Here is a 26,883-nt window from a genome sequence, read left to right on the forward strand (position 1 = left end):
GTAAGTTGGTGAAGCTAATGCTGTGTAAATGAGACATAATTCAGTGATATGAGATGTCCTTACATTTATTAATTTCCAGTGCTTCTCTGCATTTTAGAAAACACTATGGAAATCAGCTATTTCAGTTCCTGAAAGATCAGTCTCATACTCCAGTACATTGTCCTTGTGCACTTGAGTAGTGTTGTTGATTTAGAAGTCTGCTTATATGGGTGTGTTTTTAGCTCGGACTTACAGACCGCCCGTAAAGTGCTTGAGATACATTTGATTAGGATTTGAGGTTGGGTAAGGGTTAAATCATTTACATGTTGTAGCTTGACTGAGCGTATAAGACCTGCAGCCAGTTGACAGCATCACTGCCTCTCTCACCTGCAGATCAGGGACATCCCTGAGAATGTCCCACAGGCAGTGTTTAAAGATGGAATCCTTTATTCAGCATTTGCATTTGCCAACAAAGGTGATAGGTTTTGCCTCCTAGTCCAGTAAGGTTTGTTATGGGTGTGTGGTGCATAACCCAGCTGAGGGCCATCTCTCTCAGTGCTGAAGTCTGGTGATGTGGCTGTGGGTCAGATCTGAGTTTGGGGCTTTGCCTTGGCTCGTCATTAGAATCTACAATGAGCCAGAAACCCCCTCAGTGCCTTGGGCTTGCTGCTTGCAGAATCAGACAGGTGGTACCTGCTTTTCTACAGTGCCTCTTGACTGGGGGGAGAACATATGGTCCAGGAGCACTGCATATAAGTAATTATTGCAACTCAGAGGTCGTTAGAGCTTTGTGTTCTGGAAGAGTGGTCAGAAGTAGAATTTCACTTACTGTGGAACTGGTGAAGCTCTGAATACAGCAGCCTGTACATGCAAATAAAATTATGTGCAGGGAGAAAGAAACTTCTGGTTCCCAGTTGTGTTCATGCCAACTGCTACCCGTCCTTCTTCTTTTTTTTTTTTTTTTTCTTTTTAAACTTCATTATTCTTCTCCTTTGGAATGAAGATTTGAATGCTAAGAGTTACTCAAAGCTCATAAATTGCAGGGCTTGAAGCTACAATAACTAGTATTTCCAGGGCACACATCATTATTACTGAAGATGGTAGTGGTGTGTGTGGGTGTCGGGGCACGTGTGTCATTGTGAAATACCAGGGAGTCTTAGCAGACAGAGGAGGTCTGCAGCAAAGCTGAGCTGGTTAACATACACTCACTTCAGGCATGTACTTTAAACATCTGCCAACACTGAAAAACCTCGTTTTTTCATTAAGTTGGTGCCTTAGGATCTGTACCCCAATGCAGTTTCTCTGAAATGAGAATGTAGACTCTAGACTCTTTTCTCCTCAGTGATGTTTATGCTTTCACAAGTGTGTGGTTTTCACATGCTCCAGCAAAGGTAATGTGTCAGGTTAAAAAAAGAAACCAAGCTAAACCCTTTTATTCCCATCCCATTTTGACCTGGGATAATGATCTTTTTATAGTATCGAAGAGCTCCTTAATACTTCCTTAGAGCTGATGTGTCCTAGTTTGCAAGAGCAGTGATACATTGCACAGTTTGTGTGCATCTTTACAATGCAGGTTCTGTAACATCAGGGTTACATTATGCAGGAGATCTGCAGCCCGGGTGGCATGCATGAGAGGGCCATTTCTCATTGCAGTGTGTGTCCCTGGTGGGGACAGTAAATAGAATCAGGTGCCTTCTGCCCAGGACAAACACAGCTCAGCAGGGACAGGCCATAGTGGGTGGGAGAAGAGCTCTGGAGGATGGTGTGGTTAAAGCAGAACCCCCAGCCTGTGCTGGCTTTTGGTTCAGTGTGGGGTTACAGTTTCTGAGCTAATTCTCACAGCTCTTAAAAAGCAGAAAAGAACACTCTGTTGAACTCAAGGTTTCTCATCTCCTTTTAGCCCAGCAGATATTTTGAAGCTTTTCCCATCTTACCTTCATAAGTTCCTTTTTCATTTCACCTCAAGGTACAGATTCTTTCTCTTGCCTGTGCAAAGCCTCTTGTGATGCAGGTCGCATGTTTTGAGGTTTTCCCTTTTGTTCTCTGTACATTATTCTTTTGTTATTCCCTGTACATTATTCCCTGTTCTCTGTACATTATTCAGTCTTGCAGATGCTTATAAATTACTTTGCAGACTTGAGAAGCAGTTTTGCCCCTAGAGCCTTTTGATACCTGAATGTAGCTCCCATCCATCATGTGCATTAAAACATTTAGAAGAGGGCTCTATCTATTGATACAGCACCCAGCACTGAAGGACTGATCTTGCCTAGATCCTTTACAGCTTCCCCAGTAGTAGATTACCTGGAGTTCCAGTTTATGTTGAAGTTGCAGTTTTGAGGTTGTTTCTTTCAATCCATGTAGGTTATTCGGGGTCTGATTTAGAAGTCAGACTATGATACTATAATCCTTATGACCAAATGCTTGTTGACCCCTCCCTTCCAACATAATCCCTTTCTTGTCTGCTGCTAGTACTTCTTTCTTAAAGTGAGCTGGGAAGTTACTTGCATTTGGAAGGCAATATATAAAAACAAACTAATGAACTAACTAAGGTGTGATTGCAAAATGTTGCAAGCTCTTTGAATGCTGGTTGCCTGCTTATTTTGGAATGTTTGGTGGGCTAAATGTAACATGGATTTGTCTGTGATGTGTCAGAGACTTATCAAAGCCAAATTACTCATTAAAATAATGCTGAATTGGAAATATAAAGCAGTAAACCAGCGGATAAATAAAAGGTTAGCAGAAAGGTAACTTGATATATGAAACCATAAAAGGGATTTCAGAATTAATGAGGGAGACAATATTTCTCCTGTAGAGACTTTAAGACTTGGTTGAAGTAGTGTAACAGCAACACATTATTTATTTCTTGTGTTGCCTTATTCTTAGGCCCGTGGGACCAGACAGGAAGGAATTAGAGAGCCCTATATTACAATTTAATTGCTTGAAGAAAAAATATTATTTTTTATTGTTAACCATTAGCTGCTTCTAGTTTTATTAAAGTCATAATGTCCATGCTGTAGCACTGATGTTTGCAGCATGCAGTGAAGGCTAGGAAAATTATTCAATTGCTATAAAATCAGCTTAGTGGGGGGGGGGGAAAGAAAAAAGAAAAAATGGAGAGCTGGAACTAGACCAGTGGCTGTTCAGCTGTTACAGATGTCTAAGAGCTGTGTTTTCTTCCATTAGAGCTATGAAGAGGTGTCCTATCTTTCACTGAAGAAGTGTTCATAAATACAGCCACAGTTTTCATTGAGCTGAGCCACTTGCAGCAGCTTGTGCTCACAGTTTGTTGTTTTCTCTTCTTCATGTTGCCTTGGTATGTCTCTAAAATGTCCTGGGCTTGGTCACTAAAAGTGTTCTTGGTTTTTGACTTTTCTTTTTTTTCAACCACAGGTTAAATTGTGATATTATTTGACACCCCTGTTTAATGTACAAGTTTGGGTTTTAGACAGGTTTGGGGTTTATTTGCTTTTTTTGCAGAGGCAGTGGACAATGTCTTCTGCTTTTCTAACTATTGTTCATTTTTAAAAATCAAAATTCTCATGTGCCAGCTACACTGTGATGACTGTCCCCTACTGTGTTCTTGGCCTGTGGGAAAGGAAAGACAATATAACTGAGTTTGGCTCACCATGGCAAAAATATTTGGAGGAATGATCTCACACCTGCTTCAGGCTAAAAATGCTTCTTCCATGAGCAGCCAGAATGGCTCAGCTGTTGAGCTGTGGTGATCTGACCACATGGACAGATGAGCAAATCTGAGACATGTCTGTAATGCACAGAGCACATTGGTAATGGCAGCACAGCAGTTCAGCCTTGCATGGATCCTCATGGAAGGGTTCACAGATCTGTACAATAATCCACTGCACACAACAATCTGCACAGATCTGTACAATAATCCACTGCACACAGCAGTCTGTACAGATCTGTACAATAATCCACTGCACAGAGCAGTCTGTACAGATCTGTACAATAATCCATTGCACACAGCAGTCTGTACAGATCTGTACAATAATCCATTGCACACAGCAGTCTGTACAGATCTGTACAATAATCCACTGCACACGACAGTAGTATTTTTACCATCTGTGGTTAAACCACAGTGTGAAAGGAGCTGGAGGCATTACTGAGGTGATGGAGCTGTTGCAGCTCAGTGCTGGGAGCTGCTGATGTTACCTACAGTTGGCTTGGATTCTGTTTTAAAACAAGGGCATCTTCCAGTCCAAGAGAATCTTATGTGTCAAATCCAAATCATTCCCTTGTTACTACAAAGGCAGCAACAAGATGGAAGACCCTCTCAAGAGATTTCAGGGACCTGTAGATCCCCAGGGCAGGTGTGATAAGCTGCTGTTTACTGCTCCAGCAATGGCACAGTGTGTACTCCTTCCTAGAGCTGGGGTTTGTGGGCTTTGGCTCACGTTGGCAGCACTTGGTATGTGTGCGGGTCTCCTGAAAGCCTCAGAAATCTGCATTAGGGATGTCTGTGTGTATATGCATGGATATATGTGAAACCCTCAGGCACTGCCTTCTGCAAGAGCTGCCTTGGAAGCCTGTGAGCTGACTGAGTTGTTCAGGAAACATGATCTGTCTGATTTTTTGAAGGACAGGTGAAATTTGAAATGCACTGTGGCCACTGTGACTGACTCTGGACTGTAATTTTTTCTAAGACAGAGTTGGCCTGTTGATACCTGGGCCAGCTCTGCTTTTCTACATTCTCACAAACATTCAACGGCGAAGGTGCACTACTTCTGATGAATACTTCCATTGTTTGCCATGGACCCTGGGCAGTAACTTTGGCCTTACTGGGAAAGATTCCCATTCTTTGATGCTCTGATTCTTCAGCCAACTCCATTCTGTTTGATATAATTTTTAATCAAGTTTTCCTTTTAACTTGTAATGTAACAAGTCCCTAAATGTGTTACTATCCACCAAAGAGGGTTTCTTGGCAGGATTTCCAAACAAAAACAAAACAAAAAACCTCTATTCAGCCAAAATACTCTTTAACAGATGAAGCAACAATTACTTGTGGCTTTGTGAAAATAGACTATATATTGTATATACTGTGGAGCAAGAGACCACGATGTGCGTAGTGATGATTTGAGGTATTGGGAAATTAAGTGATCCATCAGTATTGATGCTTGGTGCCAAGTGTTAGTTCAATGCTCCAATTTCCTATGCAGTTGAAAGTGGGAGTAGGCTTTCACGAGAGAGGGTCTAGTGGTTAATGCACTGGGCTGGGCCCTGGGAGGTCTGGCTTTAATTCCCAACTCTCTCCAGGCTTGCTGTTCAAATGCGAACACGTTACTTGAACTCCCAGTGCCTCAGTTCTCCTCTTTCCCTCCCTCACCCACTTCTTTTTGAAATTCCTTTGGGAGGAACTGTCTCTAAGCTTGTGTGTGCTATCTAAACAAAGGGCACTGCATCTCAGTAGGGGCCCGGAGATACTTTGACTATAGAAAGATTTGTAAGTGTTCTGGCAAATACAAAACTGTCATGTACACACACGCATGTCAGGCAGGCTGAGTTATGAATGCAGTAACAGGGGAAAAATTAGCAGGCAGAAATGGCAACCGTTACAACTGCATGTTTTCATTTGGATATCTTGATTATGTGAATATATGGAGCAGCTGCTCCCATCCCGGTCCCTAGCAGTACTGTTCCACTTCTGCACAAGTTGGGATGAAGACACACTTGCTTAAGAACAAAGTTGTCCTTTCTTCTGTACATTCTGAAGCATAACACAGGGAGTGGTAGCTAGAGAGAACTGTGAACTTGAGGGAGAGCAGGACTTTGAACACAGTCCTGCAGCCTGCCCTGGATGGATTTCCTAAGCCTCCTGTCTTCCACTTGTAAAAGGCAGGAAGTCATCGCTACCATGATACTTCCCTAGACTGCAGATTCATTGCAGTCTCTGGAGAACTCTGGAGATGGTGTTTCCCTTGAACTCTCACTTAATATTAGCAGTTGTGTTCAGTGGAAGTTGGGAGCTTGAATAATAAAGGCTCTGGGAGGGTCAGTACTGAAGTGTGTTTGCAGAAATTACTCCATCTGACTACTCCAGCCCAGGGCTTGGGCTCCTCAGCAAAGCCTGGGGTCTGGCAAGGAGCTCCCAGAGGTCCTGCCTGCTCTGCTTGCTGAAAGGTTTTTGTTTGAGGATAGCAGGGAACAGCTGTGTTGGCCTGACAGAAAGTGGATGAATGTCCTTCCTGCCACCTTATGTTCATTTAAAAGTAGAAAATGTTTGTAATTCTGTAATAGTTGTTTCTGAGGATAAGCCCTATAACATTGTCCAGTATGAGAGCACCAGTTCTGTGTCTATGCTAATTTTGGCTGTTGGAATAGATAAGGAAGCTTTTCCAATGAGTGTCTGATTTAACATTGCAGCCTAATAAAGACAAACCTCCTCTCTGAACATGAGTGACACAAGAGTGATTAATTTCATTCAAACCAAGGGATTAGTTTTTGGAATCAAATTCTCATTTTGTCATGACTAAAATGGTGGCAATAATTACTTTGCAAAGCAGTGTTTCACTCTGAGCCTGTGGGAAGGCAGGATTGAGTGTCATGTTTTGTTTTCATTAGCAGAATGTTTTGTCATTGGACCTAGGCCTAAACAAGGCAGTGACAGGAGAGCTGTTTTGTGTGAGTAGGTTGGGCAGGCGTTGCTGGCTGTGTGCATTCTGCAGGCTGGTTTTTACAGAGAGATTTGGCTGCTGGGGTCTGGCCCAAGTGCCATGCCCCTGGATCACAGCTATTGAAGATCACACCAGCAGATTCTTTTTGGGGCTAAGGAGATTAGACTGCCTTTGTGTGGTGCCTTCCAGTACAGAAGAGAGTTTTGCTTTGTTTTGTTTGCAATAATGGGTAATAAGAGCTCTTCTTGTGACTTCTGTTTCTGGAGATCTGAGTAGCAGTGACCATTCATGAAGATCATATGAAATTATTTTAAGAACAACCTGACAATCTTAAACCAGACATTCTGTGTAAACAAACAATACTGTGCTGGAATGAGCTTTACTGACCTATCATAAATAGAACCTTTCTGTCCTCCTGATGGACTTTTACTGTAGATTACCAGCTCAATCCTTATCCCTGAAGTATAAAGAAATGTCCTGGTTAGGCCCTCTGAGTATTTGTTCTCCTTCCTACCACTCATGATAGAGTTAAATGGAGTTTTGGCCCACAGAAGGCATGAAACAGCACAAAGAAGGAAAGGTATGGAAAGCGTTTTTTTTTTCTTATACTTCTTGATAATTACAGGAATCCCTAGCTCTCATCTTTGTATTTCATTCAGATGTGTAAACAAGTAAATATATAAGGTGAATTAAAAAGGAGTGTGACTCCAAGGTAACCTAGGACTCTAAAGGTAGAGTCTGTGGTGATTATAGAAGCGCTACTTTTCTAGAAGACTGCTGTATCAGGATCCACAGTCATGCATGCAGCTTCCTAGCTGTATTTAAAAATAATAACTTGCAAATAAATACTTCAAATCATTGCTGACATACAGATGTAAAAATGGGAATAGAAGAAATGGCTGTTTTGCAAAGTAAACATTTGCAGGATCTTTTTTTCAGATGCAAGCGCAGTATGTATACTTTCTTTGCCAACAAATGTCTTTAAGGTTTTAGAATAGAGTCAATTTACTTTTTTTTAAATCTCTATGGGAGTTATCTTGATTTCCAGCCAATAGGATCTGTCTGGTCCACAGACTCTTCCTGATGGACAAGAGTGCTACTGTTTGCTTATAGCTGTTGAAAGAACCGTAGAATTGGAAAAAAATACTTAGTGATAGAACTTCCATCTGCTTGTTTGACACAGCAGTTAATGAATGTCTCATGTCTTGCCATCCAGGAAAGTGATATTTGAAAATCTAACCCGAAAGTTAAAGTAAAAATTGTAAAGTTTTTCACAATTAAGGCAAAAGCATTGTCTCATTGAGGACTGAATTTTCCCACCTTGACAGCCAAACATGACAGAGGACTGTAGCCAGTTTGCTCATGTAGATACCCAAGTAGACTGCTCCCTCCCAGGTATTCAGTCTTCATCCTCACCTGGCACACAGACAGGTGTGTGAATACAGTGACATGTTTTGTGTCTGGCCCTCACTTTTGTTCTTGGAAAGCCCAGCTTTAAATCTGACCTTGTAAGAGAGAGACTTGAAGCTTTTTGAATGAAGATGCCTTTTAGGAGAGGAGTGGTCCACTTCCAGAAAGCCCTGAGGGTTGATTTTACAGATGGTTCAGGTGTCATAAACCAGATGATGTGAAATTTCTCCACTGCACTGTAGCTGTGTAAAGCCAGCAGTATCCACACGGTTACACTCAGCACACACTTCTTTGGGTGGTTGGAAGCACCTGATCTGTACCTTGGGTAATGCCTGATTTAAACACATTCCAAACTGCAGGTTATGGCATCAGCTCAGTCTGCAGCTAGGGATATATAGACTGGGTTTTTGGCAGGAACTGTCTAACTTTTGTCTGCAATATATAATAAGTCTTTATAGTGTTTAAGACACATAAATCTGATCTCCCCCCAAACTGTCTGTAGTTCATTTCCTCCAGGGTTGGGGGCAGGGCGAAATCCAGGTAAATGGAAGGACAATCTGAAGAAGAGAAAGATCCTGTGAAATCATTTGAGCATGAAATGTTGGATTTAAACAATGAAGTAGCTTCCTTTCCTATTCTATTTATCATTTTAATTGCTTAAAGCATATTTCTTAGAAATAGTCAAAATACAGACTCAGACATATTTATATTTTATGCATCCCTGCTGTTACGTTTTTTTGGATGTAAAATGGATTGACAAAACCCATGGAGATGTTTATACAGAAAACACAGAATAATGAAAGTCTTACTGTGAATTTTGTGTTGATAGCATTTGTAATAAATCAGGAGAGTCAATTACTTTACTCTGCTATACGCACAGTAACTACTGTCACATTGCATGAAAACATTACTTATCTACTCACTGTAAAGATGCCAACTATCTCTGGATCAAACTGTGCTGAATTATGAAGTCAGACTTCTTATAAGGAAGGAATACTTGCAAATCATACAAATAGATGTTCTGATGATAAAGCTAAAGGTTTCTGACAAACTACTTCATGAAGACTTTTTGTATTTGTTGTCTGTACTGAGAGGGAGGAGGGAACCCAAATCAGTTCCTTGAGTTGTTCATGTTGAAGTAGTTCCTTGGGGACACAGAGGGATCAAGCATTGTGTATCTTAAGCATTTCCAGTTTGGCAAAGAGAATCAAGGCATCAATCTAGGGGGATGTCCTATGGGGGCAGAAATACTGGTATGTAATGGACGCTCTTATTTCTACAAGACTGGCCCTTTCTCAGGGTTTCCTCTGGTCTCAGGCTGAGCAGAGAATGAGGGACTCCAGACCAGCATTTTAAAATGAAAAATGCCTTGAAAGATGTTCTGATCTTAGTTCTGAGTAGTCATTGTGGCTCTAAAACCAGTAATGCATGGCCTGTAGACCAAGTTGAGCATCTCAGTGCAAAATTCAGGCTGTTAGTAACTGCAGGTTTTATAAGAATTGAAGCAATGTCTCTTTTATGGTATGTGTGAACTTCAAAGGCTTTAGCTCTAGAGCCACCAGAGGCACAAATAAATTGAGGTTCTGGGGCCTTTAATCCCTTCAAAAAAAGGGATTATTATTATTATAATTATAACCCAAAATTCTAGTCACTCGTCTTTGCCTAAATTTCTTGATACTAATTCTTCCAAAATACCTGTAAGCTCTAAGTCATCAGTTTTATTCTCATTTTCAAAACCACAAAACCTTGGAGAAGTAAGTGTCTCAGCCTGGATTGAAGCTCAGTTTTTAATATGACAGTGTTAGAACTGTGCTTGCTTACAGCACTGACAGCTGGTAACACCAAAATTAGCAGTTGTGCTGTTCTGGATTCCAGCCTTGGCAGAGCCAGCTTAGGTACTGCTGAACAGACTACAAGGACCTTCCTGTGAGCTTACAGTTGGCTTGCAGCAGAAGGCTCTGAGTAATCAGGCAATTACAGCTGAAATCAGAATCAGCCACTTGAAGGCTTTTTTGTTTTTGCATTTCTGTTTTGTTTGGAGTTGTTATGTGAGTTTAAAGATCTTGAATCATTTTCTAAGCCTCTGCATTCAAATTGATTGAATACTGGGTGCTATAAAAACATTACTTCAGCACAGATACACTTAGACAACTCCCTTCTAATTTTCTGTAACTGCGTTGGGGCACTCCAGCAATCTTTGGTGAAAAGCTATTGGATACAAACAAGTTGTAACTTTTATCCCAATTGGATGGCTGAAGGCATTTCATGTCTTTGTGTAAGAAAGTGGCCTTCTCTCATAATATATCCAGGCCGTGCAGGGCTGTGAAAAGGTTCTTGTTTACCATAGCCAGGACTCTGTTAATTCAGGGCCAAAGGGGGTATTAGGCTTTCCCATTTGAGCTGCTGTGCTATTAATGCAGGATCTTTCACTGTGCTTTTTACATCTTCCTGAGTTTCATGTGTGCCAAGTTCTCAGAATGTGATTCTTCATGCTAGATAGAAGACACAGAGTCAAGGTGATGTCTGCAACAAATCCTTGTTAATATGCTTCACCCTTTTTGGGAATTTCCAAAAAAGAGAAATGTTTTCAGAAATGTCTGTTTAGATAAGGGAAAAATCCTACACAGTGAGTATTAATGACTTACAGTTCTTCCTTCTGTAGTCAGGCTCTTGCAGAGATTGCCATTTACCAGCACCCTTGCAGCATTATCCATACCACTGGATGTCCCTTAGATCCACACACAACATTCTCATTACTGATGAGATTTCATCACAAGTATAGCAGGATCTGGCGAACTCTGTATGAATGTTCTTGTTGTCATCCACATACTGCAGACATAAAACCACTAGCTGTCTTTTGGAGAAATCCATTGTTTCATCATCCATAATTGTACAGCACTTTCCAGAAATTTTCTGAGAAGCATCCCTTATGAGTTATAGAGCCATAATTTCCATTATCTCATGTTGAGTAACTGGATTTGTGAATTTGTCTTGAGTCATTTTCAGCTACTTTGAAATATGAGGATCAGATTCCGTTTGCAAACAAGACGGTTAAGATTGATTTCAACTTTATTCTTTGCTAAAGGGTATATTTTCAGTTTCTTTAGTTTAGTGGTCTTGCAGTGCAAGCCTTTGTCAGGCAAGATAATATCTCCCACTCAGTGTTTTCATAAGGATCTTCCTGTTTGCTTTTTTCTTTAAAGAGCATTGAAAATTTAGCATTTCACCCACATGTTTGTGGTCTTCTGAACGGTATCAGCTGCTTTGCTATGATCTCAGATAGATTTTAGGATTGTTTTTTTCTCCCAGCTGGAAAACATGGATGGCATAACAGCTTCATATGTGCAGTTAGTCAAAAGTGCAGTTCTTTGGTGCAAGCTACAACAGTAGAAGTCGTGTGTGCTGTGACCACCTTGCAAATCAGACAACTGTTAAAAATCCTCAAACTAGGGATCCGAGCACCCAGTCAAGTAAAGAAATAATATTTTTCTTGATGAGCTGTAGTTGGATTATGCTGCAGACATCACTGGATAGAACTTTAACCACCAAAAGCTGAATCTTGCTGAAAGTTTGGTGGGTTTTTTCTCTTTTTTTTTTTTTTTTTGCCCAGCAATCAGAAAGATTAAGTGATTTTCATTTTGGGATCTGGAAGTTACACTGTGTGATTTTTGTGCTTGTTCAGTCACTACTAGCACAGTGATACAGTACAATAGTGGTTTGTTTATCCATTAGGTAATCCTGTCTGGAAAAATGAAAGTTTTATAGAATTACTGCAGCATTTGTGGAAGAAAAGCAATACCTTCCAACAGAAAACTAAAACATCTATAAGGGAAGCATGAAACCCTTTAATTTCATGGGTGTGGGGTTTCAGGCTGCAAAAGGTCACTAAAAAGATGATGGTCTCACCATTGCCTGACTGGTCTCTCCTCACAGAGAAGTAATTCTTGGAGCTTGGTGACAGAAGGAAAAAAAATGGGAGGAGCAGAGGAAGTTGTCCAGACCTGCAGCACACAGTGGGTATCCTTGGGAACACAGAGAACACAGAAAGCCGTTTTTGAGAGAAGGACAATAGTGTAGAAGAAATGGGAGACATGGACAGTAAACTTCAGCCCAGCTTTTGTGGAAAGGCCACGTTGAATTGTTCTTCCAGTTGGGAAAAAGAGAGGCATCCAGACATGGATGCAGAAAAGGCCCATCCACTCACAAGGGTTTTTCAAGAGCCCTTGGCTCCATGGGAGGAGAAACAGCAGGCAACATTGAAAAGTTACTCATTTGAATTAAAGAAATCAGCAAAGTGCACACCCAAGGGACTGATCTTGGTGACTTTAATTCATAGAGAAAATAGTTTATCAGCTTTTCTACTAAAACTGTCTTTTCCCATTGCCCTCCTTCACAATTTCACATAGAAACAAGTTTCTGCACCCATGGCAAATCACATGCATCAAAAAAACACATGAGGACCTCTGCAGCACTGCTCACTCAGGCAGATCCTGAGTCCAGCTGTAAAAAATGCTGATGCACCCAACATGCCTTTTGTAGAATTTAGGAGCTGATGCTAGAAGGCTTTATTGGCTGACTGCTTATGTCTTCAGAGCTTGGAATTAGAGAAAAGCCAGGAAGAAATGTGCTTTTGGAGTGCTTTCAGTACACTTTGACTCTCTGGAGGTGCATAGTATCAATAGTGCAAGCTGCAGAATTCTTGCTCAGAACTGACTGTTCTATTGTACAAACTTTTTCATGCCTTGAAATGGCACATGCTGATCCCAGATGTTAGAAATAATCAAAGCAATGTGACAACTAGAAAACTTAGTATCAAAAGACACAATCTGATCTGCATTTTAAGTACCTTTTGAAAATGCAGAATCAGAGAAAAAAGTTCTAAAAAAATTGAGGTAACTTTTCAGAGGTGTAGTTAAAAAAATAAAACTATAAAATTCCAAATAGTTACAGGATTAATGAGAGTTTGATTTGTTTTATGTAGTTAGTGCAAAAAGTAGAATAGTTTTACTCTTACTGTGTATTGGCTAAAACTGTTACCTTGATGAATGTGGAAAAATTGATTGTCTGAGAACCAAAGGAAAAGAGCACATCCTTTGAGCTGAGAACTTGTTCTCTGCTGACATAACTCTGTCATGACTTCCATAACACCCATGGTCCTGTAGTAATTGATTGTATGGACACAATCAGTTGTTGAAGTTGAAAATAGACCCTATTGATTGCAAAAAGTAATAATTGTTTTCTTACCTGTGCTTAATAGGATTATTTTCCAGCAGAAAATTTCAACTCAGCTCTTTATTTTAGCATTCCGTGATTCCATGATAGAGAGGCTTCAAATCTATATTTGTGGTGTATCTAGATAACCCAGTGGTTTAGGCCTTTGTGTAAAAGGAGACTGTAAAATGTTTGTATAGAACTCCTGTTCTTTTCCTCTCTGAAGTGTATGTCCCGGAAACACATTTTTTTAAAAAAATTGAGATCTGGGTTCCGAACTTTGTTTTTCTTGCTGTATTAAAGGCAAAGATAAGTCTTCCCTAAAATTATTCAGGTGCTTTTAGGCTTCTGGAGAATTTATGTTAGATCCCAGATTGATTGGAGGTTGATGCAGCTCAAATCCTTCTGTTAGTCTTCCACAACACCAATGATTAGTAATGCTTTACTTCAAGATGAAGGCTTGGGATCATGGAAATGTGGTTTAGGACTTGGTGTGTCCTCGGTGTGAGTGGCTCATGAAATGGTCCATGAAATGACTGCCTGTTCTGTGTGTGTTACAGAGCAAAACAAGGTGGGGTCTGATTTGGAGCCAGCACAGCCATTTAGTACCACTCTGCTACAGTAGCTCCCCCTGATCTGAAAGGTGAATTCAGGGATGTCTTTGACAGTAAACATGACTGCCACTCACAGTTACTTTTAGTAATAATTATAATAATTTTAAAATAACTTGGTGGGGGGAATTTTTCCTGATTTCTGTGTGCCAAGGCACAAGGTTTGACTTGTAGCTTTACTTGTTAGGAGGTAAGGCTGAGCTAAGTAAGAGATGATAGACCTGGATTTGCTTGGGAAAGAAAGACAGTAGAAAAGCCTGGCTCTTAGCAGCATGAGATGACATTGTTGGGACTGTCACACACATACAGCTAGATCAGCCCTTGTAGATCAGTGTGTGAGCTTGATGTATTGAGGGGCAGAGAGTTTGTGAAATCATCACCTACCTGGGAAGATTTGTTGGGGAAGATTGGACACAATTTACAGAGTTGCAAAGATAACATCTTAGCGATCCTTCTAATCTCTTTTCCATGAGACAGATGAATTTGATTGATGCTCCCAGATGTATAAACACCCATACTGGATTAAAGTTAAATATTCTCTATATTAATGGAAGTGGCAGCAAATGCTGAAGGAAGAGCAGAAGGAGTCAAGCATGTAGTCAAAAACTTCCTGCCACTAATAGTGTGCAGCCTGGGGACTTACTGAATTAGTGCTCATGTTTTATAGACCTTTACCTGTCCAGCTACCATGCTTTTTTCTAGTCAGTTTTTTGAACATATGCATTCACAATATTCTCTGATGGTTTTTCATAGCTTAGTTGTATTTTAGTGAAACTCCCCACTAAAAGCTGACACATTGTGATTACACAGAAACTGCCACATGATGTTTACATTTGGTGCCTCCTCTCCTTTGCACCTTACAGGAACGTGAGTGGAATGGTCCATAATCCATGTGCTGCTTAGTAGTATTTTACTGCTTGGATTGCACAACATTTAATGACATGCTAGGGAAGGAAATTTGTCATTTCTTGTCCTGAAGGAAAGTTGTCACAGGATTGAAATCAAGTATAATGCTGGTATAACACTCAAACTTGAATTTTATAGCATGACCTTTAGGGTAGGATGAGATAATTTTAAGAGACCATCAGGCTCCAGGGAAGTCAAAATGGACAAAATGGAATGAGATGTGGGGGGGAGAATCATTAAAAACATGAGTACTAAATTGTTTTTGCACTGTGTTAGGTTCAGATATTTGTCCTAACATCTGGTTTCTCTACCACTTTCATCTTAAATCTAAGCTGGATTTTCTTAGTAAACAAGCAGCAAATTCATTACTGTGAGCTTTCCAAAAAGCTTTACAAGTTATTTTAAAGATCTTTTTGGATCTTTTATTTTTATTGCACAATAAGCTTCCATTCATGACTAAAGATGTCTGCTTGAGGTGTCAACAACCATTTTTCTTTCCTGCATTTCAGCCATATTCTGTGAAACTGGACCAAAAAATCTATTAAATTAGATACGGCAATAGAAATTGATATTGAAATGGAGAAAAAATAAATTATTATTCCTTCTGATATCCATACAGCTGTGAATACATCTTGATTCAATTTGTACCAAGCAGTGGGAAAACACTTTTTGAACAGTTTGAAAGCATTTAATAGTCCTGTGATGCACAGTTGATTTACAGTTGAGCTGTACTGGATTTCAGTGCCATGTGTCTGAAAGTTTGAAGGTATGATATGGAAAATTATTACCTTCCCTGTTATTCTGAGTAATTGCCCTCTAATGGACTCTTCCAGCTTTGAGACTGTTTTATTGCTTAAGGTAACTGTTAGCTGGTGCCAGTTAATACAGCTGTGATTATTGACCAGCCCCTGGGAGGATATTGTCTGTTCCCTGGGTGACAGGAGCCCTGTGTGCTCTATCCCTTTTAGCTTCTAAACAACTCAGAAAAGAAAAAAAAAAAAAAAAAGAAAAAAAAAAAAAAAAAAAAAAAAAAAAAAAAAAGAGTCCCACCAGAGCCTGCAGTGATCCTGGATGTCTCAGGAAGTGCTGCAGTGCTGTGGTTATGGGGTGGTTCCTTTTTGCTGAAGTCTTGTTGATCATCTTCTTGTGATACAAGGAGGTGAGAATTAATTATTCCCTGGTTACCTTTATACCATTCATCATGTAGCTTGGTCACCCCTGTTATCTCTGGGTTTGAAATAAAGTTCCAGGTCTCTGTGGGATCTCTTACTCTGAGGTGCATTGTCTGCCTTTGCTTATGTCTGCTGTCCCCTTGTTTGTACAGTGTCCCTTTTGGCTGGAGTTTAACTGCAATCCTGAGAAAGGGTAGCCATGGATACATTGGTTTTTTGCTATTTCCATTTGTTTGCAGCCCTTGAGTGCTCTTCCATTGAGTTTGTAGCATGGGCATGTGCCATCTGAGGTTCCATGGACTGAAAGAGTCCATAGTCCATAACCAAAAGGAATAATTTTAGGTACTTGATAAAGGAATGGTTTGGGGAGCAAATCAGATATTTTTCCTGACTGGAAGTAGAGCCTGTTCACCAGCCACACATGTTGGAAAATCATGGGTGCAGCTCATGGCCTTGGATGAACAAGTACACATCTGAGTAAGTACTTCAGTCAGGCATGTTTTTGTGTATTTATTCCATTCATACCTTATCCAACCTGATCCAACCTGATCCTTGTATTTCATTTTTAGTCTGAGTGGGGAACCAGATTGTTTCAGGTTGAAACTTCATGGGAAGAGAAAATAAAAATTTTAAATAATTGAGAAATAAGGTCACTGCAGCTAGGCTATGAATTACTGAATATCGTGTCAAGTGCTGAAATAAAGAATATATACTGAGACTTCTAAAATCACACAAAAGCATCTGGAAGAGGAGCTTTATTTCTTTGGAGCTATGGAGGGCAGGTGGCAGTGAAAATTCATGAATATGAGCAAAAAGCTGAGCTCTAAAAATACTGTCGTTATAAGAATCTCTTTAAATTTGAACAGTTTTGAGCTTGCAAAAAGTAATTAAAGTGTCTCCAGCTGAGGCTTTTAGCCCCACTTGCTCCCTTTTCTTTTCTAGGACATTCTGCCCAGGTAAAAAGGGGGGACACCTCTGAGGTTTCCTGAAGTGCTGTTGGCTGTTTAGGTGTGCAGACATGTTCAGGGCATAGTCAGCTTGTCCCACTCTGTGCAAATCAGACTTACTGTGAGTTAATGTTCTTGTACTGTCTGGTGTACAGGCACACTGGGGATAATCACAGGTGGTCTTTTGCTGAAAAAATGAAAGAGGAGCCAGTAATTCTCTATAGAGGTACACAACTGCCATGGGGCCTTTGCTGTGGGGTATTCGTGTTCCAAGCATAAGACTTTGTCTCCTGGATAACTTAATCTGCACCAAGGGAATTCAGTGGCCTTCCTGAGAGGAGGAGATACAAGTGATGTTCAGGCAGGGAGGCAGAGAAATGGGACTGCAGGGCGGGAGCTGCATCATGCCAAGGGACAAAAAGACAGATGATGTTTTGAAATATGGTGATCCCCATCTATAGACTGATGCTGAGAACAGAAAGGAGTGAAGGGGGAGGGCAGGGCTGTCACTGAATGATCCAAGCCATAGGAGACCTGTCTAGTTAACAGAGCAGTAAATCTGAGCTTTCCTGTGTATATTTATTTTCACATCACAATCTGTTTAAGCAAGAAAAGCACATTCTAATTGCACTCTAAACAAGGATTTCTCCTTCAGCATTTTACAGCTGTTTCTTGTATGCAGTGCCAAGCTGATCTTGGTGATGAGATGTTCTAGCACAGCATGGACATGAGCCCAGTGGGCAGATGTTTCTTCTGCTGCGTTTTCATTCAGCGTTTCAAGGGGCAGTTGAGAGACTGTTTTACTCCTTCATAAAGGTTTATAATTCATGAAGCCCATTATTGTGTACAGAGCTGCACATCTGGCATAAAGCACTCTGGTGGCCCAAAGAATGTGCTTGCAAGAAATAAGATGCTTTTATAGTAAATTCTGCAGTCTGACTGGAATTAACTTCATTTAAGACTAAAGAGCAAAGATAATAGATAAGATAATGGATGCTGGAAAGGTGATACCGGGGAGCTGAGTTGAATTACAGTACCTGTGACATCTCAGAGCAGCGTGAAACGCTTTGGGCTGTAAAGCTCCTGCCTGCAGTTATCAGATCATGTACACAGCGACCTAAGGATTTGATCCCGGCAGTTCGGGTAATGAGGACAGCGTGAGCAGCAGAGCAAGGGCCGTTCGTTCCGTGTGGCAGAACAGGGGTAGAAAACAAACCCTCTATTGCTTTTTCTGTCGGTGGCTCTGAGACGCGCGGGGCTGGCACGGCCACCGCGGCACGGCCACCGCGGCACGGCGCTGCTCCCGGCGCGCTGAGCTTCCCCGGCACAGCCTCCGCCCCAGCAGTGTCACTGCCGGCAGCACCGCCGCACCGAAACGCACCCGGCTCCCACTGCTCGTCTTCATTCATGCTCTTAGCAACAAAAGCCGGCTTCGCAGAAAGCAACATTTCCCCCTTTTAGATGCCCTCTGCAAAACGTGCGTTTGAAAACTGTAGCCTGTGTTTATTAGTTTAAAACAAACTAAACGAGCTAGTGATTGTGGAGATAAAAATATTCCAGTTGAATAATCAAATGTACCATAAAGTCCCTCTGGACTAAGACATCTTACTAGTGGCATCCCAGCTAAATTTAGACTTTAAAATTAAAACCATTTCTGCTGAGAGACCAGATCTGTGGGCATGTTCTGCAGTTAGTGAAAAGACAAAGATACTTCCCAAAGGTTAATTCAGACGCCTAAGATCTGAAGTTGCGGGTGTCTCTCCTGACTCTTGTAAAAGGCTCTTGTGCTCCCAAATGAGACAGAACGAGTGCAGGACTGAATTTAAGTGTAAATTCAGTGTAGGCTATAGAGAATTGAGGCACAGATTTTGATTCGCTTTCAAAGGAGCTGAAGCCAGGCTGATACTTTTTGGCACTAAGGGCTGGATAAAGAGTTTTTATGGACATGAAGAATCTCTATAGAGGCTAACAGTAAAGAACACATTAATCAAAACTGCTTCAAAAATTATATTTCCTAAATGGAGCAGTATGAATCTTGCTGACTTTTAATGGACCTTATATTCCAATTCCTTCTGTGATCCACTGCCCACAGTACACCACAGTCCTTGTATTTGTGAAATGTCCTCTTCATCAGTTGGTTACTGCAGGGTGTCTGGGAGAGCCTTGCTGACTTAGTAATGATCTGTACCAAGCAGGGGAGCTTGACAGCTCGGGGGAGGAATGAGTTTGATATTCCATTTATCTTGGGAACCAGCAGCATTTGGAGATCCACAGTCTAGCTGCAGTGCTGGTTAATATACTGAAGTTTTCAGCTCACAACAAGTCTGAAGTAAGTGCTGGATGCTTTTCCTTACTTCTCTAGGAAGAAAAGGTTTTCTTATCAGAATGTGACAGGAGATTCCCCAACGGAAGCTTTAGAGTATTCATTATTAGAAAGCAAAAACGGCACAGTTATTTTAATAGGTTTTCATCAAAATTGTGTCAGGGACATCTTCGTCTGCCAGCTCCATTGGAAGAGTTGTAAGAATCGAGCCTAGAGAAGACCAGAGGGGAAAGAAAGCACACTTGACTGGAGTCAATCATAACTCCAATTTATGGATGTGGAAAAGCATCCCATTTGCTAAACAAAGTATTTTCCTGCTTTGCTTATTTCCAAGTTCCCACACCAGTTACCTACTGATCTATTCCTTATATAAAATTGTAGGGTAAAAATCTCTCTTCATTCGCTCTCATAGCATGCACTGTATTTATTCTATTTATTCAGTTAGAGTGAGAACAGAATTTGGCTGTTCTATTCTGGAACAATCAGTGTTCTCTATTTCAGCCTAATAAGTACTCATTTAGCTTTATTAAATATTATCATTTTCTTCTCCTTCTCTGAAAAAATGGAGGGAAAAAGTTCTTTTAAAATTTTGACTCACCCAAGGGTTTTGTTAAACTGGAATGTGCAATTAACATAAAACCAATTCCTCGGTATCTGAAATTGTGGGGGAAAAGGCAGAACTGATTCTTGATGCCTCTCTTGTGCAACCCAGCATTCCTTCAGAGCAGAAAGATTCCAGTATTAGTGGAAAGCGTTTTTGTAAGACATCTCAGCCCGTGCCAGCACGGCATGTAATGCACACCAAGCAGCCAGCTCATGAAGAAAAACATGTTTACAGAAACTGAAATGACTTCTTTGTTGTTTACTTGTGCAGAGGAGAATGGCGTCAGGAGTACTTCGAGAGAGAATGTTGCTTTTAAATTGCCACTGAACCAGCACCACGGTTGACCAGGCAGAATTTCTGTGACCTTGAGACCCTTCCGGGGACTGCTGAGCAGATGCCCCATCAAACAGTTGCTGTGTGGCACAGAGAGGGGCATTGTCACCAAAGATACAGCTGTAGGCTGGACTTAACCCTGCCCTGTGACCCCAGGGAGAGTGACTCAGTGCTCGGTCACAGCAAACCCTGCTGGTAACATCACCCACCTCCACAGCGCTGCTGGACTCCGCCATCTGCCTGTGCGGATGGATCCAGCTTACCTGAGCAGTTCAGAGCTCCAGCATGTGATTGAGAACATCAGTAATTTGTGAAGGTTTAAATGCAACTGTGCTGCTTGTGCTGGTTCATGCTGACTTTCCAACAGCACATTGTAGAAATCTTCCTCCCGGTTACAGGATTTTGGCATTCCTCTGGTTATTTCCTGTTCACTTTTGTCTGCTCCCCTCTAGGGATCTGTAATTGCCTCTGAATTTTTTTACCTCGGATAGATATGCATCATCAGTACTTTTGAAAGGTGGGGTTTGTTTTGTTTTGTTTTCCCTAAAGAGCAATTTGTAATTCATGCAGTGGATGTATCTTTTGGCTCCAGGCTTGAGATCCTGGAGATCCGCCCACTGTGGGCACAGGCGCTGCTGCATTTCTGTTCACCCGGGTGTGGAAGGAGTTTTGAGTATTGCCTATGCAGTCTATCAGATTAGTTATTTGTATCCTTCTTTTTCTGGTAACAGCTGAGTGCTTACCAAGGTTACCAAGATCCATGTGTGTGCTGGCAGCACATGGGCAGGGGGCAGCTCAAGGCAGGAGAAGGAAAAACCTGGCAAAATCAAAACCACCAACTGTAGAGGATGATTTTACCTTCACCTTTCCTGGTAGAACAGCTGCCCCACAGGGCTTCCAGCTAGATGCTGAAGGGGTTGTCACCATGAGCAACATTAGTGGAAAGTATTTGTGTTGTGAATGTCCATCCAGCACAGCTCTGAGTGGATAGTTTGTGTGAAGAGGACAACAGAAGTATACACCTTTTTCTTCTTTTGTTTTCTTTTTTTTTCTTTTTTTTTTTTTTTTTTTGCTACAAGGAGCGGGGAGGGGGGGGGAGCAGGTAATGGAGAGAGGGGTGATTCACACACAGTTAGACATCGCTTACAGTAAGTGATTGCCCTTGAAGAGCTTAACAAGGCAATTCTGCAAACACAGAATTGTAGGGCTTGTCATGATTTTTAGGTCCTTACTCTTTTCATTTTCTTTCTGCTCCTGGGTGGTACTTCTTGTCTTTGCTCCACTAGATTTTCTCCCATTTTACCAATAGTACTCTCTACTCTTCACAGCATCTTGTATTGCAGGCTGTGCTGGTTCATTTTCATCTTTACATTACCCTTGTGGCATGAGTTATCCCTGTTTGCAAGTGGGGAAACAGAGGCTGAGTCTCCAGATCCTTTGTCCATTCCTATTGATCCTTATATATGGAAGTGTTGTATGATATTCTCTATCCTAAATTCTGCCAGAGAAGAGTTGTTTGACTAAATGCTCCTTCTGCCACTGTGGAGTTTCTCTGTACTGCAGGTTTACTAGTGATTTCTCCATATGACCAAGGATTGTATTTTTGGAGAAACTTGTGTGTAACAATAGATCTCCCTGATCAGACTGTATTTTCCTGCTTTCTGTCTTTAATTTCATCCTGTGCACTTACACTCGTGCTTCCCTTTTTAAACAACAAATAACAGTGTGTTCTGTTGGATCATTGCTGTCTGCTTGCCTTCCTCCCTCCAACCACCTTCCTAGGATGCATCTCCCATTCTTTCTCCTCAGATTAATGGAACTTTGCTTTTCAAGACCTAATGTCAGTTTTTCACTTTATAGGCCTTTCCTCTCCATACCTATTGTTTCTCTGACTAGCTGGAGTGATCCCTCCTTCTCCTGGTGTCTGCTCTGAGGGCAGGAGCTGATCTGGTGCTTTCTCTTCTTCAGCAGTGGGAGGTGAGTGACTGGATAACCATTGCCACTTAGCTGTCTTGTGCTGCCCTCAGCATGGCCTGGAGACATGGGACAAAGAAACTACAGGGATAAGAGGGGAACGTGGGGGTGAGTCACATGGGATCAGAAGTGTGACACAAATCAGTGTTGCAGCAGTAGCAACTGCTTCATCCTCAAAAGCTGATGGCTCTGTGGGAAGCAGATTGCCTATGACTCAGTTGGCTTTGCTGACTCCTGCACAAGTTTGAATGAAGCCCAGGCTGACCCCTGAGGTCTGCAGTGAGTTCATCCTCTTGATGCACACAGCTGGGAGATGTCTAATCCTGTCTGCAGTTGCCGTGCTGGCAGGAGTTGAGATTGCTACCCTGTGCTCAGAGCTGAGCATGGGAGAAAGAGTCACAAGGCTCTCTGTGAAATGGTGCTTCAGAGGAATAAATTAAAGGGTAATGAGGATCTCAGAGATCTTCTTATCTCTTAAAATGAATCATACTACTAATACCATAGGATAGCTTTTCTGAGGTGTTTAATAGCCCTGAGAGGTTCTGACAGCCCCAGCTGCTCTGCAGTGTGTTCCTTGGATCTAGAGCAGCTACTGAGACTGACTGTGAGCAAGGCTCACACTCCACTTCTTTTCCTTTCCTCCACCTTGCCCCATTTCTCCTGTCTTTCTGTTTGATCACTGTGTACAAAATCAGTGGGTGTCTGTTTTGTTTCTGGCACTAAGGAGCCATGGCTTCTGTGGCTGTTGTTGGACACTGCTGTTAATGTTTCACATCACTGAAGTGGTTCTTTTCCTTATGCCTCAAACTTTTACTGATGGCATCGCTGTGAAAACTAGCATGAAATGGATTTTGGACCAAAACATTAAAAAATGAACACATGGGGTGGTGTTGAGCCAGTTAATGGGAATTAATATTTGGCAATATCATGGTTTGATGAAGTATTGAAAAACAGGCGTGCAGTTAGTTTAGCGTGGTTGTAAGGAAAGTGCCTCTTGTCCAAGAAATCTGATGTCAGATTTCCTTGAGGTTATGAGGTTAATGGCTTGAGGTTTTCTTGAAAAAACCCTCAAATAATCAAAAACCATAAAACCCCTTACACACATCATGTGATATTGCTCAAACAGTTGCTAAACAGATAAAAGTGCTGTCTCAGAGTAACTGACAGTAGCAAGTCCAAAGGAGGTGGATCCAGTGGGTTTGTGTATGCAATGGTCAAACCTTTTAACACTTAAGGCTGGAGCTCCTAAACCATTGCTGATAGAACTTCCTGAAGGATGTGAAGGTGGTTTCAGTGCTGAATCATGACAAGAGCAGAGTAGTGCACCAGGTACATTTTCAGTCATTTGTCAAGTTGGAACCCACTGAGAAAAAATTATTTTAGCATAGCTTGGTATTGTGTACTGCTGGGGCAGTAGGAGAGACACCTTGTCCTGGAAAACCTGAGCTCCTGAGGTGGTTCTGAGTTCTGGCCAGCAGTGGCAGTACATACATTGAGGTGTTGGAGAGTTTTATTCTGCTCCCAGTAGAACATTACAAGTCGGAGAAAGTGTATTAAAAAGGAAGAAAAATTCATGAACGTGAGTGCCTTACCTTTTATCTTACTGGAAAAGTTGAGTGACTTAATGACAATAAAGTTCTGTACAGTAAAGGTTTCTTAATGTAGCAGAAAAAAAGCATAGCAAAAACTGGGGGCTGGAAACTGAGTTCAAATAAATTAAATGAAAAAATTAATAAATTTTTATTAAGAGATCTAAAGCATCCCTGGAATACATGAAGGTTCTTTGCCTCCTGAAATTAAGATTGGATGCTTTTTTGGCAGTTGTGTTCAGCTAGAGTGTGAGTTTACAGGGTCAGAATAACTGAGAGAAATTCAGGGTCGGGCAATGGGATTCAGTAGGTCCAGAAGTCTTTGAAAAAACTAAAGTCTTGAAAAATTGTATCACCTAAAGCCCAGGGTCAGGCACAGAGCCAGTTTTCTCTCATGGATGCTAAAGGCAGATGTTAATCATATCACATTCCTGCCAACCTTCACCAGATTTTCTTTGTCATCCTTAAAAGGGTATGATTTTGCTCAGTGGGAGGGTTTTCATTGGCTTCAGTGAAGATGAGTGAGTCAAAATAGCATTACTTTTATCCCAGATCAGTGCTCTGGTTTGGTAGTATTCAGATACCAAATGTGAGGGATTCACTAACACCTTTTTATACAGGCATCTCTTTTGATGTACTTTTAAAGCATTGGAATTTAGGTATTTGACAGATTATCCTTCCAAGAGCTGATACAGAAATTAGAATTTGGATATTGCATTTTCCACTGTCATTTGGTAACAATTGCCATAAATTTGATGTATTTCTACCCCTATAAATTTACTGAAAGATCAGAATCAGACTTGTTTATATTTTCATGATTGAGTCATAATTGCTTCATGTCTTCGCTATTCTTTCCATAGATATCTCCTTGGACTTTTGAGTTTAAAGAATTATTTTGGAAAAGGAAACATGGGGAGAAGGTTGAAAATAAAGGCAGAGAGGGAGAAAGCTTGTCTGCAAGGCAGATTGTTTTCCAGTCTCTCTTAGCTATATTAAAAAGTACCTGGAGACAAGTTAAAGAAGAGATATTCCTAGCCCCAGCCCAGAACTTACTGTTGCTCATAAAATCAGCATAGCTGGTGGTGCCTCACAACATCCTTGGGCAGCTCGTGCTTGAGCAATTCACCAGGTTATTGTAGAACAGATTATCCACACTGTCTATCTCCTGCCTGGAGGAGAGGCTGCCAAGTCCTCTTCAGGGCCCAAATGCTGCCTTTACTCCCAGTGACTGGGAGAGGAGATGGTATTTAATTTGAAAATAGGTTGTGTTTGTTTTGTGTGCTGTTACACAAGTATCCTTTGCAGGCTCAGCAAGGATCTTCCCTGTGCAGAATTCCTGAGAACGCTGATGGATGTGCAGGGGCAGAGGCCAGGGAGGGGTTTGGGGGTCAGTGCAGAGTGAAGGGGCTGCCAGGTTTCTGTCTGCTGCTGTGTGGACAACACAATCTGTGGCCAGGCTGCAGCCTGTGCCTGCCACGAGGGCCAGCAGGAAGGCTCTGCTGCCAGTCTTGTCCTAGCAGGAGCTGTGGGAGGGAATGGAGGGGAAGGAGCTGAATTCCTCTGGGTGGTCAGAAGAAAGCAGGACTAGGAGCAGTGAGTGGTACCTAATGGGATGCCCTTAAGCCTTATCCCTGCTCTGCTCAGCAAGGTCTTCCCATGTTTCCTGGTATTGCTCAGTTGCTTGATAACATTTCTGACTCTAGTTAGCTAACCAGATTGCCTGCAACTGGAGAGCAAGTAATTCATTTGTGTATTGACCCAAACCATAATAATCCTGAAAATGTGCTAGAAATACACAAAAAAAGTGGTAGCAGAAATGTTATGGGTCAATCCTGCCCTTCAGAATTCCCTGGTCACCAGGATTTGAGGTAAAGCAAAAGGGAAGAAGATGGCTGTTCTGTTTCTTGTGATGCAGGTTGGTGGGATTTGTCTGATATCAGACCCAGCCTTTCTGTCCTCAGGTTTCCACAGAGTTTTACAGCAGACACAGACAGAACACATTCCTGGTGTTTCAGTGATTTCCAGATTTAGTCCAGTCACCAATATGTAGTTGGTCTCTTTGGCATGGAAACTACATCATCTTCCTATCTTCCTCCTCACATGAGAATGAAGCATGAATAGTTTGTCCAGCCTCCATCTGCAGGTTGCCAGGTGTGTAGCACCTTTTTTTTTTTTTTTAAGGACACAAATGAATAAGTTAGCTGTTAAATCACAAAAAAGATGGACAGCTTCTGTCGTTGAAAAAATTAAGTTATGATAGTACAAATAATATTTCTCAAGTCTAGTTTTTTGATACAGTGACAAAAAATTCGAGTCAATTCTTTTAATTACACTTAACAAATCAGTGCACAGTGGGATGTAGTGCAAAATTAAACAAGCTACAGTCTTACGGACAACCTAGAAATGCATTCCTCAGTGTCAGAGCCATCCACTGGTTCCTCCAACCTATTTTTCAGCCACATAAGATTTAATTGTTGCAAATGGAATACTTGTTCTACAGAAGTCCAATAAATCTGCAGTCTGTCTTCCCAGTAATCAATCACAGATTGTGAATTGCATGAGGAAAAATCTATAAGATATGTTCTTCATGTCTAGTACGTTGGGTTATTTTCATGTCTTGTGGTTTGAATTTGGCCACTGTCATTTTAGAGGAATTTCCTGCCATCTGCGTTCAATTGAATTTTCTCACAGATTTGGGCTTGCTTGTAAATACTGGGATCTGGCAAAAGGAGTATCTTTGTTCTTCAGGGGCATATTCAAAAACCGTTAACATGGTGTTGGCAATGTGCTGGGTTAGGGAAGATCCACGAGATAAAAAAGGTATAAATTCCCCCCTGCCCCTAACAGCTGATGATTTATCTGTGAAGGAAAAAGAAAGAGTGCATGAGTGTGTGGTAGAGTTGTATCTCAAGCTATCATGGTATTTCATATTTTGCTTATTATTAGGATGTTGGTCTGACTCTCTGCTTGTGACCAGCAGGCTTAGAGTAGCCAAAATATTACAGCAAATTCCTGGGGGATCTCATTGCATGGTCCCAAACAGATTGGGAGCTGGTTTACCACCAGCTCTAATTTGTGTTTTGGCTGCTGATTTTGCATTGAGTTAATATCCAAACAGTGATATTGGCACATGTAGATTCTTAGAAATCACACATACCTTGGGGCAAAGGGGCTACTCTATCTTCAGTTTAACAT

At 41.3% G+C, this 26,883-nt stretch overlaps 1 protein-coding gene across 3 annotated transcripts in view; it reads left to right on the forward strand.

The window, feature by feature from the left end:
- GLIS1 (GLIS family zinc finger 1) overlaps positions 1–26,883 on the forward strand; it is a 179,371-nt gene that overhangs the window by 21,849 nt on the left and 130,639 nt on the right. Inside the window, exon 2 of one of the 3 annotated variants that reach the window (XM_030226825.2) lies at positions 21,986–22,102. The exons of the other annotated variants lie outside the window; for them this stretch is intronic. The gene's annotated coding sequence lies outside the window, so the exon portion shown is untranslated. The remainder of the gene's footprint in view (positions 1–21,985; positions 22,103–26,883) is intronic. 3 annotated transcript variants of the gene reach the window in all.

The sequence above is a fragment of the Serinus canaria genome, chromosome 8 (assembly GCF_022539315.1).
Source record: "Serinus canaria isolate serCan28SL12 chromosome 8, serCan2020, whole genome shotgun sequence".
Taxonomy (NCBI): Eukaryota; Metazoa; Chordata; class Aves; order Passeriformes; family Fringillidae; genus Serinus; species Serinus canaria.